General features: G+C 46.3%; 1 non-coding gene across 1 annotated transcript; it reads right to left on the minus strand.

Annotated features, from left to right (window-relative positions):
• Window positions 1-478: 478 nt before the first annotated feature.
• On the minus strand, window positions 479-595 carry LOC122026027. Its single transcript, XR_006124000.1, has one exon. It is a non-coding gene; the product is annotated as a U5 spliceosomal RNA (small nuclear RNA).
• Between the last annotated feature and the right edge of the window lie 15,387 nt (window positions 596-15,982).

Raw genomic sequence — 15,982 nt, forward strand, 5'->3', positions numbered from 1 at the left:
TCTTTAAATATATTAAAATGATATTAAAGATTGACTAATGTTATTCCTATATTCTGCCGAGGAGAGAGAAGTGAGAGAGATATAATGAAAAAAAGAAAAACAATAGAAAAAGTCAGCCTTTTGGTAAACCTTTTTGGTAAATTGTCAAAAAAAAATAAACTAAAGTAACCTTTTTGATAAATTGTCAAAAAAAAAATAAACTAAAGTAATCATTTATCGATGACCATTTGAGATTACCAAACACTTTTACAATTGACCATTTGAGATTACCAAACACTTTTACAATTGACCATTTGAGATTACCAAACACTTTTACAATTGACCATTTGAGATTACCAAACACTTTTACAATTGACCATTTGAGATTACCAAACACTTTTACAATTGAAAAGAGCTCACTGCAGATGGATGTTGACGTCTAACAGATAACGAATTTCATGAAGAAATATTTATAAAAATTTAATATTTTTATTTGTTAGGGACTTTTTTAAAAAGTACCCTCCAAAAAGTGGCGTATGCTGCTTAAAGTGACGAGCACACGGTATTCTTTAGTAAAAGGCGAAAGAATAATTCGCTCTGTGCTCACCACGCAGCTGCGTGATTTTGAACAGTTGAGATTCGGATCAATTTATAGTAACCTATGTGCGAAACTTGCTAAAAGCAAGCGATGTGGGACTAAAACCCAACCTGCGTAATGTTAGCACCGCCAATTGACTCGATCTGCTGCGGCGCCCGCGCTCTCCCTGGTTTATCCTTCTCTCGCTTCCACTCCTCTGCCCTCCAAAGCCAAAGGGCCCTTCAGAGCATCTTCCCTCCCCTCAAAAAGATTAGTAGTTTGAGAAAGAGATCTCCGAACGTCATCTTGGACGAGAATGGATTTTCTGTGTCTCTGCCGCTGCCCTCCAAGAATGTGCATGAGCAAATGGATGGAAAGAAGCTCAAATCCAAGCAGAACCGATATAAAAAAAATTGAACTATAAGAGAAAGGGTGGTTTTTTGAAATCCATAAGGAAATCTGAAAATGTTCCGAAAGGATTTGGTGGATCGGGAAAAAGGCAAGCTGCCAAAGGAAGCAACGGTATTACTTTTCCTTGATTCATACGACTGAAGATTAGCTTTCTTCCTATAACTGTGATCTCGTTCGTAATTTATTTTTCCTTATTTATTATTCTGATATATTTTTCTCAACCAATGATTTCATTATTGATCATTTTTTGTGCCGGAGATTTTCATTTTATGATGACAGAAGATGAATATGTTCGTTTCCAACGTCTGCGTCAATCTATCCCAAGGTAAATCATGAGCGACTATTTGCCTTTGTAATAGTGACTAGTACATAAAAAAGATATTTACTTCGACTTTACCGTTATTTGAAATCCAGATCTCATGATGATAATATCTCATGAATTAACCATTAGACCGTCCAGAAAGGATAATCTAGAAATTTTTATTCTAGTACAGTACTCTAGTAGTCTGGTTTCCCTAAGTAAAATGAGCTCTTACGATTTCAGTGCTTAATTTTTTACAGTACTTTTATTCTGTAACATAGCTTGTATCCATGAATCGAACAGGTTATTGTAGTTATTTGCTAGTATGAGATCCAAGAACAGTCAATACAACAAATTTTACCCATACTCGCTCCTAAATAATTTGCTTATCTATATTAGTGGCCCTGGCTGAGATGCTTTCCAATTATGCACAATGATGAACCATCTTTTTTCAGATACACTAAAACATCTTGTCTTTAGAAATTGAACAGTTCGTTTTATGCTTTTTCTTCACTGAAGGAGGCCAATCAATGTGTTAGGTCTGATACAAGTATACAACAATCTAGTTAAGCCTTCATAATTGCGAAGCAAAATCATTTTATATTAGCATAATTTCAAAATTATTTCATGAGCATCTAGTAGTTACTCATGAAAAATATGATCACAAGATAGTTTTATTTTATCATCATATCATGGTGGGAAAAGATGAATACATTCGTCTTCAGCACCCCTGTCAACCTGTCCCAAGATCAACACGTAGGAGGTAAATCACGGACGGTTACTAATTTATGGAATAGTGACTAGCACATAAGGGAGATATTTACCTCAATTTTATCGAAATTCGAATTCCAGATCTCATGATGACAACATATTTTATCATCATATCAGAACTTAGATTTAGTTACCCCTGCATAAAAATTGTTGTCGGTCTTTCAACAAGAATACACTCCATTGATGTATAAGCCCGAAATCTCAAAGCTTACTTCTAATATCCACAGATGATATTCTTATTAAATTTCCAAGGAGATTGTCAATGTCCATGGAGTGCCTTGTTGCTTTCTTCAATAGTATATTCCACAGTGGGCTATGATAGTATTGCTGTTGACAAGTAATCTTCAATCACACCGGCTTGACCTGCTGGCTAGACTGGTGATGGACATATATGCTACATGGTCTTTAATTTTTCAGGATTCTCTGAGTGATATGCTCATATATTGTTATATAAGATGTTTTTGTCTTGTCTTTTGGTGCAAAACTGACTGACCATCTATTCGGCCCGCCGGTTCAACCATTTTATTTTATTTTTTTTAAACGGCTTGAACCGTAGGTTAACCGACGGTTCCTAGCCGTTGGAACCATCGGTTAACCGACAGTTCCTAGCCGTTGGGGGAGGGTGGGGAGTTTGTTTGGGTATTTTTTCAACGGTTAAGATCATTTGATTATTTTTTGATTAATGACTATGATTTAGTATCAGTTACTATCAAAACTCTATAAAAATAGAGCTCATTTCATCATTTTCACACACATCTTCTCTACTTTTAATCTCAATTTCGTATTTTCTACATGCTTTTGTTTCTAATTTTCAATTGCAATGGAAGGAGGCCACGGAGGTGCGTCATCTCCAGCTCGGAAGGGAAAGGAAATAATGAATCCGCGGGAGGAGGACCCCAACATTCAATCCACCGATGATGAGATCGAGCATCTTCCAAATCCAACACCTAAAACACAAGGAAGTACCGATGTAATTACTTCTAAGTTTCGGGAAGTCTTTCATTTTCACTAAACATTTTGAGAATGTCACTCTTCAATCGGGAGAAATGCTTGCAAAATGTAAGTACTGCAATGCTTTCTATAAATTCCAAGCCGGTGACGACTATGGGTCGTTGAAACGATATGTAGAAATGAAGCACCTGACAGAATATGGACTCAACCGTTCTCAAACATAATTATCAAGATTTTCTTCAACTAGCGGTAGTACCGATTCCGGTTTATTTTTATATTCAGATAATAAATTAAGAGAATCATTAGCTAAATTTGTTTCCGTAGAACATCTTTCTTTTAGTTTTGGATCTAAATGTATATTTGAAGATTTTTATAAAGAATATCTTAATTTATATGCTAAACGTGTTTCTAAAACTACACGTACTTGTACAATAAAAAAATTAGTAAAACAAAGAAAAAAGAATTTAATTGATGAATTTAGTAAATTAGATAATAAAGTTGTTTATGTTCTGATATTTGGAGTGATCATTGACAAACACATTCGTATATGGGTGTGACTTGCCATTGGATCGATAACTCTTGGAACCTCCAAAAAAGATTGTTAGCTTATAGAGTTTTTGATTGATCACATAATGCTCATAACATCGCACAATTATTATGTTTAATTTTAGAAAAATATGACTTAACTCATAAAATATTTTCAATATCATTAGATAATGCTAGTTCCAATACCGCTTGTATAGATGATCTAAAATTTATTTGTCAACCTATTATTGATGGTTTATTTTTTCGTATTCGTTGTGTATGACATGTTTTAAATTTGTGTTCAAGATAGATTAAAAATTTTAGAAAGTTATATTAAACCAATTAGAATTATAATTTCTTATTTATGGTCTCATCCATCTATAATGAAATAATGGGGTAGGTTTTAAAAAACTAATGGAATTAGACCTAAAAAATTTCCACGTGATGTACCAACACATTGGAATTCAACATACCAATTATTACAAGATTCATTTGAATATAAAGAATTATTATGTTCATTTTTTGCACAAAATACTAATACTAATATATGTTTATTTTCACAATAATGGAATATTTGTAGTAGTATTTGTAAAATTTTAAAAGTATTTAATGATACAACTAAACAACTTTTCGGTGTTTATTATCCCACTGCTCAATTAGTTTTAGAAAAAATTTCTAATATAGTATTAGTTTTAAATTAACATATTAATAATGAATCTTTATCTCCTTGCATCGTAGCTATGAAAACTAAATGAAAAAAATATTTTTATTTTATTCCTGAAATTTATTTAATTGCATGTTGTTCCAGTCCGAAAGCTGAGTCGATGGACGCTGGGGATATGGCGCTCCCGTTGACTGGTCGAAGACTGCAAGCGTAGATCTCTCGTCGATGTGGACCTGCAAGCACAATGCCGAGCCAGGGAGGGGTTCGTCGGCGATGGCCCTCCGACGCTCAAGTAAGACATCCGGTAGGAAAAAGTAGAGCAAAGGGGAAACAAGAACTGTAACTACAGTAAAGAAGTGAGCATACCTCTGTTGAATTCTGGGGGTCCTTATATAGAGCTCCCCAGAGGCGCGTGCACGCCCTCGAGGTGTGCACACTCCTCAAAGCATACCTGGAATGGTTGTGTCAGAAAAGCGTGTCTGACGTCATACCTCAATGACCTGAGCATATCCCTGATGAGACAGTAGAAGCTTCCTCCGTACGATTCTTTGTCTGACCATGCCGCTGACCATGCCACCTGTCGGCGACACTGGTCCCCAAGAAGATATCATCAACTGCTTCCTTTGTCCTCTACTGGATCGAGCAGAGGGACCGTCCGGCTAGCGCCCATCAAGCGACACTAGGGCCGGGCCGAGCGGGATGTCCACTCGGCCAATCAGCCTATTACGTCACTTGGGCCAAACCGAGCGGGATGTCCGCTCGGCCAATCATCCTATTGTCTCGGTTCTGCCTCACCGAGCGAAGAACTCATATTTGCAGGGTCGGAGCTGCGCTCCTCGGTCGACCGAGCGGGGAGGCCGCTCTGCCCTCGTTCCTCCTTGCTAGTCCTGCTTGAGCCTTCTTAGCGCCGGAAGCTCGACATCAGGCCGAGCTGTAATGTAGAATCGGGCACACATACGTCCACTCGGCCGGATACTCACTGCGTTGACCGTTGACTTCCCACGTGTCGTAGCCCCTACTTATTATCGGATCACATGTCTTCCCTTCAAGTCTAGTCGAAGGAGGTCGGAGTCCGACTGACTGGACGAAATTTGTCTAGTTCTCCGCGGGTCGCTCGGTCGTGCTGCTACAGAGGGTTCTACCGTCCTCACTCCGTCGTTCGATGATACGTGTGTCAGTACTTAATTAAAATTCACCATTCCGGGTCCTGGTCCGCGGGCGGTCAAAGATGATGTCATTCAGATTTCCTCGGAATTCACGCAAATCGCTGTTATAAAACTAAGCACGCGGCCATGCCCAGTAATGGAGCTTATTAAATATGCCCCTGTAGGTGAATGCCACGTGGCGCCACCGCCGTCACCACGTGATCGATGGGTCAAAGATGATGTGGCGTGCGGCGGTTCAAATTCGACGGTTGGATGTGTACGTCGATTTTAGTGACCTAGATCAAACGGCCCCGCTCAGCCGGGCTTGATCTTTATAAGGCTGCCTCGCCGATTCTTGCTCCATTGTTGTTGCCTTCGTGTTCTGTGTGTTCCGGCGATTGTCCACGTTCAGTGCTCCGATGATCCCCGACTTTCTTCTCTGGCGCTCCATTTCCCTGTAAGCTTTGACTTCTGTTCTTTCGTCTTCCTTTCTGGCCTTTATCGCTTTCCGGTGTTCCGTCGTTCCGTTTAGTGAACCCCTTGTTGATCTAGCTTTGTTTTTCCGGTGGTCCCCTTAGCGAATCCTTCTACTTCGTTGTTTTTCGATTATGGTCGGTTCCTCTCAGCCAGTCGACCCGGCCCCTGGTCTCTGGTATACCACCATGGAGACCAGGTTTGATGCGGCCGACGCGCCATACCTTATTAACACTTTTGACATCCTGTCCGACCATGAGATTATCTTGGCCAGACTGTCCGACCGACTACACAACCCGCCGACCGGCACCATCTGTTTCTTTCGAGACTAGTTCATGGCCGGTCTCCAGTTTCCTATCCATCCATTCATAACTGAAGTTTGTAATTATTTTCAAATCCCGCTCGCCCAATTCATCCCCAATTCCTTCCGTCTGCTGTGCGGCGTGGTGGTGTTGTTTCGAGTGCACAACATCCCATTGACCCCTCGGGGTTTCCACTACTTCTACTACCCCAAACAGTCCGAGCTGGACACCTATCTGTTCCAATCCCGTATTGGTCTGGTCTTCTTCGATAAGATGTCCTCCTCCAACAAACACAGGAAGGAGTACTTTTTCTATTTGAGACTTCCCGAGCGGCCCCATTTCCGAACTCAATGGCGGATCGCCCTGCCACCCCCACCCGAGCTGAAGAGATATAAAACACAACCGGATTACCTTCATGCTGCCAATATGCTAGTCGGGCTGAAGTTCAACATCCACAAGTTGTTGCCAAAGGCAGTGATGTACATGTTTAGGCTGAGTCCGAACCAAGTGAAGCTTCCGAGCAACATAAGTATGAAATTTCTTAACCTTCTTCCTTTGGGTCTAACTGATTCTGTCTTTCTTTTGCAGCCGACATCATGATGCGTGCCCAGACGATTGGTATAATGAAGGCTAGGCAAGCCAAAATCGAAGCAGCGACCGCCAAGAAGATGGAGCGACTCGGCCTGCCTCCCGTTGGCTCACAGGAAAACACAGCTGGGGAAACAGCAACTACGAGCGACGGGACCGCTGAGCAGACACCCAGTTTAGGAGGGGCGACCGAACCAGGATCGGTCCGCGGAGTGCCTCCTATCATTCCTGCTGAGGGTTCGGGATCCTCGGGCGATGAGGTACCGCTCTCCCGTAAGAGGCATCGAACGGACGCGCCTTCCCGATCCGCCACTTCAGCCATTCAGGCCTCTATGAGGGAAGGTGTCCCGTCTCCAGCTCTCACAACAGTGGAGGCTACTTCCTCCGATCGAACTTCGTCCGTGGCTGAGCTGCAAGAGCCACTCCCCATCTAGCCGATCACCTCCCTTCCTCCGGCTAGGCGGAGGATAACCCGATCCGCCGTTCTTCCAGTCCCCCCTGCTCAAGCCTCTAGCACGTCTGCCTCCGCTCAATCGGCGCCGAGCGGGAGACGATCTATCACTGCCACCCTTCGCCTGCCGACTGAGGACCTTCTTGCGCCAGGAGATCAGCCTAGCTCTCCTCAACATCAAGTCTACTTCCGCGGTCGGCTCGCCCGCATCTGGGAAGAGGCGGGGCAAGGACGACCATGAAATCCCCTGGCACACTTGCTGACAGCCATCTGGAGATGTCCGCCGAGGTTAGTATTTTCAGTCGGATCACTTTACAAATTACCTCCGACTGGTGCTAATATTTGTTCGCGGTACTAGGTGGAGAACATCGTCATGTGCCAGCGGTTGGCACAAGTGGAGGATGAGCTGAAGAAGCTCAAAATTTCTACAGAAGGCTCCTCCTCCCAGGGACCACCGTCTGCTCGGCTGAAAGCCGATCTAGAGAAGACCCAAAGGCTTCTCACTGAAGAATAGCAGAAGTTGGCTGAGTAGACTAGTAGGACGGGCCAAATCGAAGCGCAATTGAAGACATATGATCATAAACTCGAGTTGGCTTCTAAAAGGAAGCAACGAGCCATCGCCGATCTGGAGGAAAAAAACAAGGAGGCCCGACAACTAGCGGAGAATCTGAAGAATGCGGAGGACTTCCTGGTGGTCGAGCGGGAGAGTCGTTCGGCCAAGGAGGCTGAACTTCAAGGCCAAGTGAAGAGCCTTGAAGGGGAATTAGAGACTTCGCGCGCCGCCCTGAAGACCTACCAGGAGGTCGAGCCGGGTCGCTTTGCTCCTTGAAACATCAATACATGCGCTAGGACCAATTTCTGGCGAAGGCGACCGATCGGATTGCCCACTCGTTTGAACTGGCCATCGATGCCATGCTCGTCCAGCTAAAGATGAACGACCACCTTCCTGAAGCTTTCTCCGACAAGGATGTCAACTGAGTCCATCTTCTCGAGGCTATTCCCGACGAGGCCTTTGATCCTATTGAGTGAGCGAGGGGTCGGTAGGCCTTTAGTGTACTCCTGCCGTTCGACATATTTCATTATTGAAATCGTTTTGTGCCTTCATATGTCGCCTGCTTGCTAAGTATTTAATTGTGTAGTTCTGATCGGCTGTCACTACCGTATTTTCATTACTCAAAATATTCGCTAGGATCACCTTCAGGGTTTATAATTGTCGCTCGACTTAGGTTTTAGCATCGCTGCTTGACGGTCTTCAAGGCAGAGTTTTTATAGTCGTCGCTCCAACTCTAGGGTTTAATGTCGCCGCTCGACGGTCTTCAAGACGGGGTTTTTATAGTCGTCACTCCGACTCTAGAGTTTAACGTCGCCGCTCGACAGTCTTCAAGGCGGGGTTTTTATAGTCGCCGCTTCGACTCTGGGGTTTAACGTCACCGCTCGACGGTCTTCAAAGCGGAGTTTTTATAGTCGCCGCTCCGACTCTAGGGTTTAACGTCTCCGCTCGACGGTCTTCAAGGTGAGGTTTTTATAGTCGTCGCTTCGACTTTAGGGTTTAACGTCGCCACTCGACGGTCTTCAATGCGGGGTTTTTATAGTCGCCGCTCCAACGCTAGGGTTTAACGTTGTCGCTCGACGGTGTTCAAGGCGGGGTTTTTATAGTTGTCGCTCTGACGCTCGACGATAACTTTGTGACCCCTTACTTTAGATTCTAATCCTGCAGCCGAATGACGTAGAAAAAAATGAAGGTTACATGACATTAGTTACATCAGCACACCTTTCACCCAGCATGATACGGCTGGAGATGGTTTGCACTCCACGGACGCTCTAGCCTCCGCCCTTCCTCGTCTTCTAGGTAATAAGCGCCCTATCGGAGCTTTTCCACGATCTTGAAGGGTTCGGCCCACGGAGCCTCCAGCTTGGTGACATCGCTGATTGATTTCACCTTCTTCCATACGAAGTTGTTGACCTGAAAAGATCTAGGTATTACCCGTCTGTTGTAGTTCTGACGCATCCTCTGTCGGTAGGCCGTCAGCCGGACGACTACTTTGGCGCGCGCCTCGTCCACCAAGTCTAGCTCCAGGAGTCTCTGCTCGGCGTTGTCCTCGCTATACTACTGCACCCGATCGGATTTCAATCCGACTTCAACTGGGACGACTGCTTCGCCTCCATAAACCAAGTGGAATGGGGTCACTCCCATCCCCTCCTTTGGAGTCGTGCGGATTGCCCACAGCATGCCAGGAAGCTCGTTTGCCCAGCTGCCTCCGATGTGGTCAAACCGAACTCGAAGAATTCGTAGAATTTCTCGGTTGGCGACTTCACCTTGTCCGTTGCTTTGGGGATATGCTACGGAGGTGAAGGCCTGCTGAATCTCATACCCCTCGCACCATTCTCTGAGATGTTGTCCGGCGAACTGTCTTCCATTGTCAGAGACGAGCCGACGTGGGATTCCGAATCGACATATGATGTGTTGCCAGATGAATTTCTTAACCATCTTCTCGGTTATTCTCGCGAGCGGCTCGGCCTCGACCCATTTGGAAAAGTAGTCTACTGCGACGAGCAGGAATTTTCGTTGGCTGGTCGCCATGGAGAAGGGCCCCACTATATCCATGCCCCACTGGTCGAACGGGTAGGACACTGCGGCCGCCTTCATCTCTTCCGCAGGTTGGTGTGAGAGGCTGTGGTACTTCTGGCAGGACAAGCAGGTGGACACTATCTGAGCGACATCTGTTTGGAGGGTTGACCAAAAATACCCGGCCAGCAGTATCTTTCTAGCCAATGACCGACCGCCTAGGTGTCCTCCGTAAGTTCCTTGATGTACTTCCCATAGATTGTAGTCGATGTCTTCTGGCCCGACGCATTTGAGTAGGGGTCGGGAGAAAACTTTCTTGTATAGTTGATCCCTAATTAGCGTGAATCTTCCTGCCCTTCTTCTCAATAGGTGGGCTTCCTCCAGATCGGCTGGCGTAATTCCTGATCGCATGAGCTCTATCAGCGTTGTCTTCCAATCATTTGGGAAGGTGAATCCTTCCATTCGATCGATGTGCGCCACTAGAGACACCTGCCCGATCGGTTGCGATATAACAATCGGTGATATGGAGCTGGCTAGCTTAGCCAGCTCATCCGCCACTTGGTTTTCCGTTCAGGGTATCTTCTGAACAACTACCTCCCAGAAGTTGGCCTTTAGTTTTTCAAAGGCCTCGGCATAGAGCTTAAGTCGAGCGCTGCTTATCTCGAATGCCCCGGTGAGTTGTTGAGCGGCTAACTGAGAATCCGAGTGAATCAAGACCTTGATCGCTCCGACATGCTGAGCGGCCTGCTATAAGTGCCTCGTATTCGGCCTCGTTGTTAGTGCCCTATATTTTAACCGAATGGGCAAATGCATCTGTTCCTCCTGGGGGGAGATCAGTAGTACATCGACTCCGCTTCCTTGCCGAGTGGACGATCCATCCACATATACCCTCCAAGTCGCTTCTGGCTCGGGATTTTGTAATTCAGTGACAAAGTCCGCCAAGGATTACGCCTTGATGGTCGTTCGGGGTTGATACTGTATGTCGAATTCACTAAGCTCCGTTGTCCATTTGATTAGCCGCCCGGACGCCTCTGGATTGAGGAGAACTCTTCCCAAAGGGTTGTTGGTCATTACCACGATCGTGTGTGTAAGGAAATATGGGCGAAGCCTCCGAGCGGCGAACAGCAAAGCAAAGGCAAGCTTCTCGAGACCAGTGTAGCGAGATTCAGCATCTTTTAAAATATGGCTCGGGAAATACACTGGTTGTTCTTCACCGTTCGGCCGCACCAACGCCGAGCAGACAGCGTGCTCGGTCGAGGACAAATAAATGCGAAGCGGCTCGCCAGCAGCCGGCTTAGCCAATACATGCAGAGGATTAAGATATGTCTTTAGTTCTTCAAACGCCCTGTAGCACTCTTCGTCACATTGAAACTTGGTAGCTCGACGCAATATCTTGAAGAAAGGGAGGCTCCAGTCGGCAGACTTGGAGATGAATCGAGATAAGGCAGTTATCCGACCGGTGAGGCGCTGAGTTTCCTTCAAAGTCCTTGGCGACAACATATCTTGTAGCGCCCTCACCTTACTAGGGTTCGCCTCGATGCCTCGCTCGGTGACGATATAGCCAAGGAATTTCCCACCCTTTGCGTCGAACAGACACTTGCTCGGATTCAGCTTAATTCCATATGCGTGGAGCGTCTGGTAGGTTTCTTCTATGTCCGCACAGAGGTCAACAGCTCGGGGGGATTTGATAAGTATATCGTCGACATATACCTCCAGGTTTCATCCGATCTGCTGTCGGAACACCATATTCATGAGTCTTTGGTAGGTGGCCCCAGCATTCTTTAGTCCGAACGGCATTACGTTGTAGCAGTAGGTCTCGTCCGTCATGATGAAGCTCGCCTTCTCTTGATCCTCACGGGCGAGCGGTACTTGATGGTACCCTTGATACGCGTCTAACATGCATATCAGCTCGCACCCAGCTGTGGAGTCCACCATCTGGTCGATCCTCGACAATGGGTAGAAGTCCTTCGGGCAAGCCTTATTGAGATCTCGAAAGCCGATGCAGACCCTCCACTTGTTGTCGGGCTTCGAGACCAGCACTACGTTCGCGAGCCAGCTCGGGAACTGGACCTCTCTGATGTGGCTGGCCTCCAATAGCTTCTTTACTTCAGCTTAGATGATCTAATTCTGCTCAGCGTTGAAGTTCTTTTTCCTCTGCTTCACCCGCCTAGCGTCCGGTCTGACGTGGAGCTCATGCTGTCCTACGCTCAGGAAATGTCGGGTAGTTCATGGGTGGACCAGGTGAAGACATCTTGATTTTGCTGAAGGCATCTAATCAGATCGGCCTTCTGCTCATCTTGTAGGTCAGCTGCTATGAAAGTCGTTGCCTCCGACCGACCAAGGTGTATCTGCACCTCTTCTTTTTCTTCATAGACTAAAGTAGGAGGTTTCTCGGTTATGGCATTTACCTCGAGTCGGGGAACTTTCCGAGCGGACTTAGCCTCTGCCTTCGCCATCTCGACGTAGCAGCGCCGAGCAGCCAGTTGATCTCCTTTAACTTCTCCAACCCAATCCTCCACGGGAAACTTGATCTTCTGACAATAGGTGGAGACTACGGCCCGGAATTCATTGAGGGTTGGTCGACCCAGAATGACGTTATAGGCTGATGGGGCGTTCACGACGATGAAAGTGGTAGTCCTGGTCCTTCGGAGCAGCTTCTCTCCGAGTGATATGATCAACCTTGTCTGACCGATCAGCTAGACCTCGTCGCCGGTGAACCCATACAAAGGGGTCGTCATCGGTAGCAACTCGGCCCGGTCGATCTGGAGCTGGTCGAAGGCCTTCTTGAAGATAATGTTGACCGAGCTCCCTGTGTCAATAAATATGCGATGAATAGTGTAGTTGACGATTACCGCACGGATGATGAGGGCGTCGTCGTGCGGCACATCAATCCCATCAAGATCTCTGGGGCCAAAGCTGATTTTAGGCCCGTTCGCCCTCTCTTGGTTGCATCTCACAGCATGGATCTCCAATCGCCGAGCATATGACTTCCGGGCTCGGTTGGAGTCTCCGCTGGTTGGTCCGCTAGCTATGATGTTGATCTCACCCCGAGCGGCGTTGCCTCGGTTTTCCTCCTCTCGAGCGGAGTGTCTGATTCGCTCATGTGAGGCTTGGGTGTGGTCATCACTCCTTGCTTGATGATGGTGTTGCCGCTCGGGTGACCTTCTGGTCTCCTCTCGCCATCCAGTACTCGACCGCCTATATCACAGTTCAGGGGAAGGCGATCGGCGGCGGTAACTTCTGGGAGTCGGCTGAGCGACCGCAGGGACTCCGCGACAATCACGGGTGTTGTGGGTTGTTGATTGGTGAAAAGTACAGAACATAGGGGGTCCATACCTTTCCCTTGGGCCTCGGTCGTTCGGCAGCCACGTATTGGACAGTGTGTGGCCTTCTTGATATGGTCGGGCCACATCGGCTCGGGGCCTCTCGGAGGCTGGCAGCCGATCAGCTGCCTCCGTTCAAAGTGCACTGATGGCGTTTCCTTCCTTCGGGCCGCCTGAGCTTCCTCCACATTGATATACTCGCTGGCCTTCCTCAACATATGGTCATAATTACGGGGCGACTTTCTGATGAGCGAGCGGAAGAAGTCCCCATCGATGAGCCCTTAGGTGAAGGCATGTATCATAGTTTCAGACGAGACCGTGGGGATATCCATGGCCGCTTGGTTAAAGCGTTGAATGTAGGCCCGTAAAGTCTCTCTCGGCCCTTCCTTCATAGAGAACAGACTGGCACTGGTCTTCTGATAGCGTCTGCTGCTCGCGAAGTGGTGGAGGAAGGCCGATCGGAAATCTTTGAAGCACTGAATCGATCCATCCGGTAATCTTCGAAACCAACGTTGTGCCGAGCTGGATAACGTGGTGAGGAAGACTCGACACTTAACCCCATCTGTGTATTGATGAAGGGTTGCGGCATTATCGAACTTACCGAGGTGGTCGTCTGGATCAGTTGACCTATTGTATTCGTCGATCGCCAAGGGTGCGTAGTATCTTGGCAGAGGATCTTGCGGAATTACCTCGGAGAATTGGCGGTTGATCCGTTTGGGGGAGGAGTCAGCTCGGGCGCCTTGACCTTTCTCGCGTCCCGAGCGGGAGCTTCGTCAGAGGAAGACCGGTCTCGATTTGCTTGCGCGATTTCAGATGACGTCTGGAATAAGGCCCAATGGAATGGAATTGGGGCGGGCGGCGCCTCTGCTTGCGTGCCGGTCGGACCCTTGTTTTGGCCCCATATGGAGAGTTGTTCCGGTCGGTCTTCGTGCGCCGCTCGGCCTCCTGATGCTGAGGTTACTTGTTGCACCATCCGATCGGCTAGTGCCTTCTGTTGCTGCTCTATTATCTTGGTCGTCTGCGCTTGTATGAGCGCATCGAGCTCCTCTTGGGAGAGCGTCACAGTATGTTGACGTCCAGCTTCTTCCATCTCCTTGGCTCGGATTCAGATGCGTTCCCACAGGCGGCGCCAAATTTGTTCCTGTCCGAAAGCTGAGTCGATGGACACTGGGGATGTGGCACTCCCGTTGACTGGTCGAAAACTGCAAGCGTAGATCTCCCGCCGACGTGGACCTGCAAGCACAATACCGAGTCGGGGAGGGGTTCCTCGACGATGGCCCTCCGACGCTCAAGTAAGACATTCGGCAGGAAAAAGTAGAGCAAAGGGGAAACGAGAACTGTAGTTACAGTAAAGAAATGAGTATACCTCCGTCGAAGTATGGGGGTCCTTATATATGGCTCCCCATAGGCTCGCGCACGCCCCCCGAGGCGTGTACGCTCCCGAGCATATCCCTGACGAGACAGTAGAAGCTTCCTCCGTACGATTCTCTGTCTGACCATGCCACCTGTCGGCGACACTGGTCCCCAAGAAGATATCATCAACTGCTTCCTTTGTCCTCTACTGGGCCGAGCGGAGGGATCGTCCGGCTAGTGCTCGTCAGGCGACACTAGGGCAAGCTCGAGCGGGATGTCCACTCGGTCAATCAGCCTATAGCATCACTAGGGTCGGACCGAGCGGGATGTCCGCTCGGCCAATCATCCTATTGTCTCGGTTCTGCCTCGCCGAGCGAAGAACCCGTATTTGCAGGGCTGGAGTTGCGCTCCTCGGTCGACCGAGCTGGGAGGCCGCTCGACCCTCATTCCTCCTTGCTAGTCTTGCTTGAGCCTTCTTAGCGTCGGAAGCTCAGCATCAGGCCGAGCTATAATGCAGAATCAGGCACACATACATCCACTCGGCCAGATACTCACTACGTTGACCGTTGACCGTTGACCGTTGACTTTCCGCGTGTCATCGCCCCTACTTATTACCGGATCACATGCTTTAGATCCTAGATTTAAATTAGAAATTTTACAAGAAATGTTAATTTTATATTATGACGGTTTAATTTCAATTAAAGATTTTTCTTCTCCTGATTCAGTTAATATTATATATAATGTTAGAATTTATTTATATGATATTTATAATTAATATTATGTAAAATATGAAACACAAATTAATATTTTCGAAATACAACAAACTACTAGTAGTAATTTAAAACTTACAAAAATATAACCTTTATTAAAAAAAATGGATAAAACGTTCACGAGGATCCTCAAGTTTCACACAGGAACTTGAGAATTATTTTACGACTTCTTTTGATTTTAATGAAGCAGATAGCGAAAATTTCGATATCTTAAAGTGGCGGTCACAGAAGGCTCAAAGCTTTCCCGTCCTCTCTGTGATCGCCAAAGAAATTTTAACTTGTCTAGTGTCAACTGTTGCTGTGGAGCAGACGTTCAGTGCCGACGACAACATATTAGATGAACGACGATCAACTTTGTCTCCCGACTCATTGGAAGTCCAAGCATTACTGGACGATTGGATCAGAGCGGAGAAAAGAATCTAAGGAATGTAACTTTCAGATAACGAAGTTGAAGATTTCGATACTGAAAAAATAAATACGACAGAAACGGGAAATGGAAGTGAATAACAATGTAAAAGAATAAAAATGTAAAAGAACTACGTGTGCTTTGATTCCCCTAAGGAGATACATAGGTAACTTAAATAAGTGCAAGTCCTTTTTTCTAATAAATTTTAATTTGTAATATGTAATTTTTAATTTTTAATATTTAATATTTAAGTTTTAATTTGTAATTTTTAATTTTTTTAACATAATAATCTTGAACTGTGATGAACCATGACGAATCGTGAATCGAACTACGAATTGACGGTTTCGAACCATGAAAAATAATTGTCTTAGGCGATTAAGATTAAGGGTCAACCTATTTAAAATCACCGAACCGATGATTCCAAA

The sequence above is a fragment of the Zingiber officinale genome, chromosome 9B, assembly GCF_018446385.1.
Source record: "Zingiber officinale cultivar Zhangliang chromosome 9B, Zo_v1.1, whole genome shotgun sequence".
NCBI classification, from domain to species: Eukaryota; Viridiplantae; Streptophyta; class Magnoliopsida; order Zingiberales; family Zingiberaceae; genus Zingiber; species Zingiber officinale.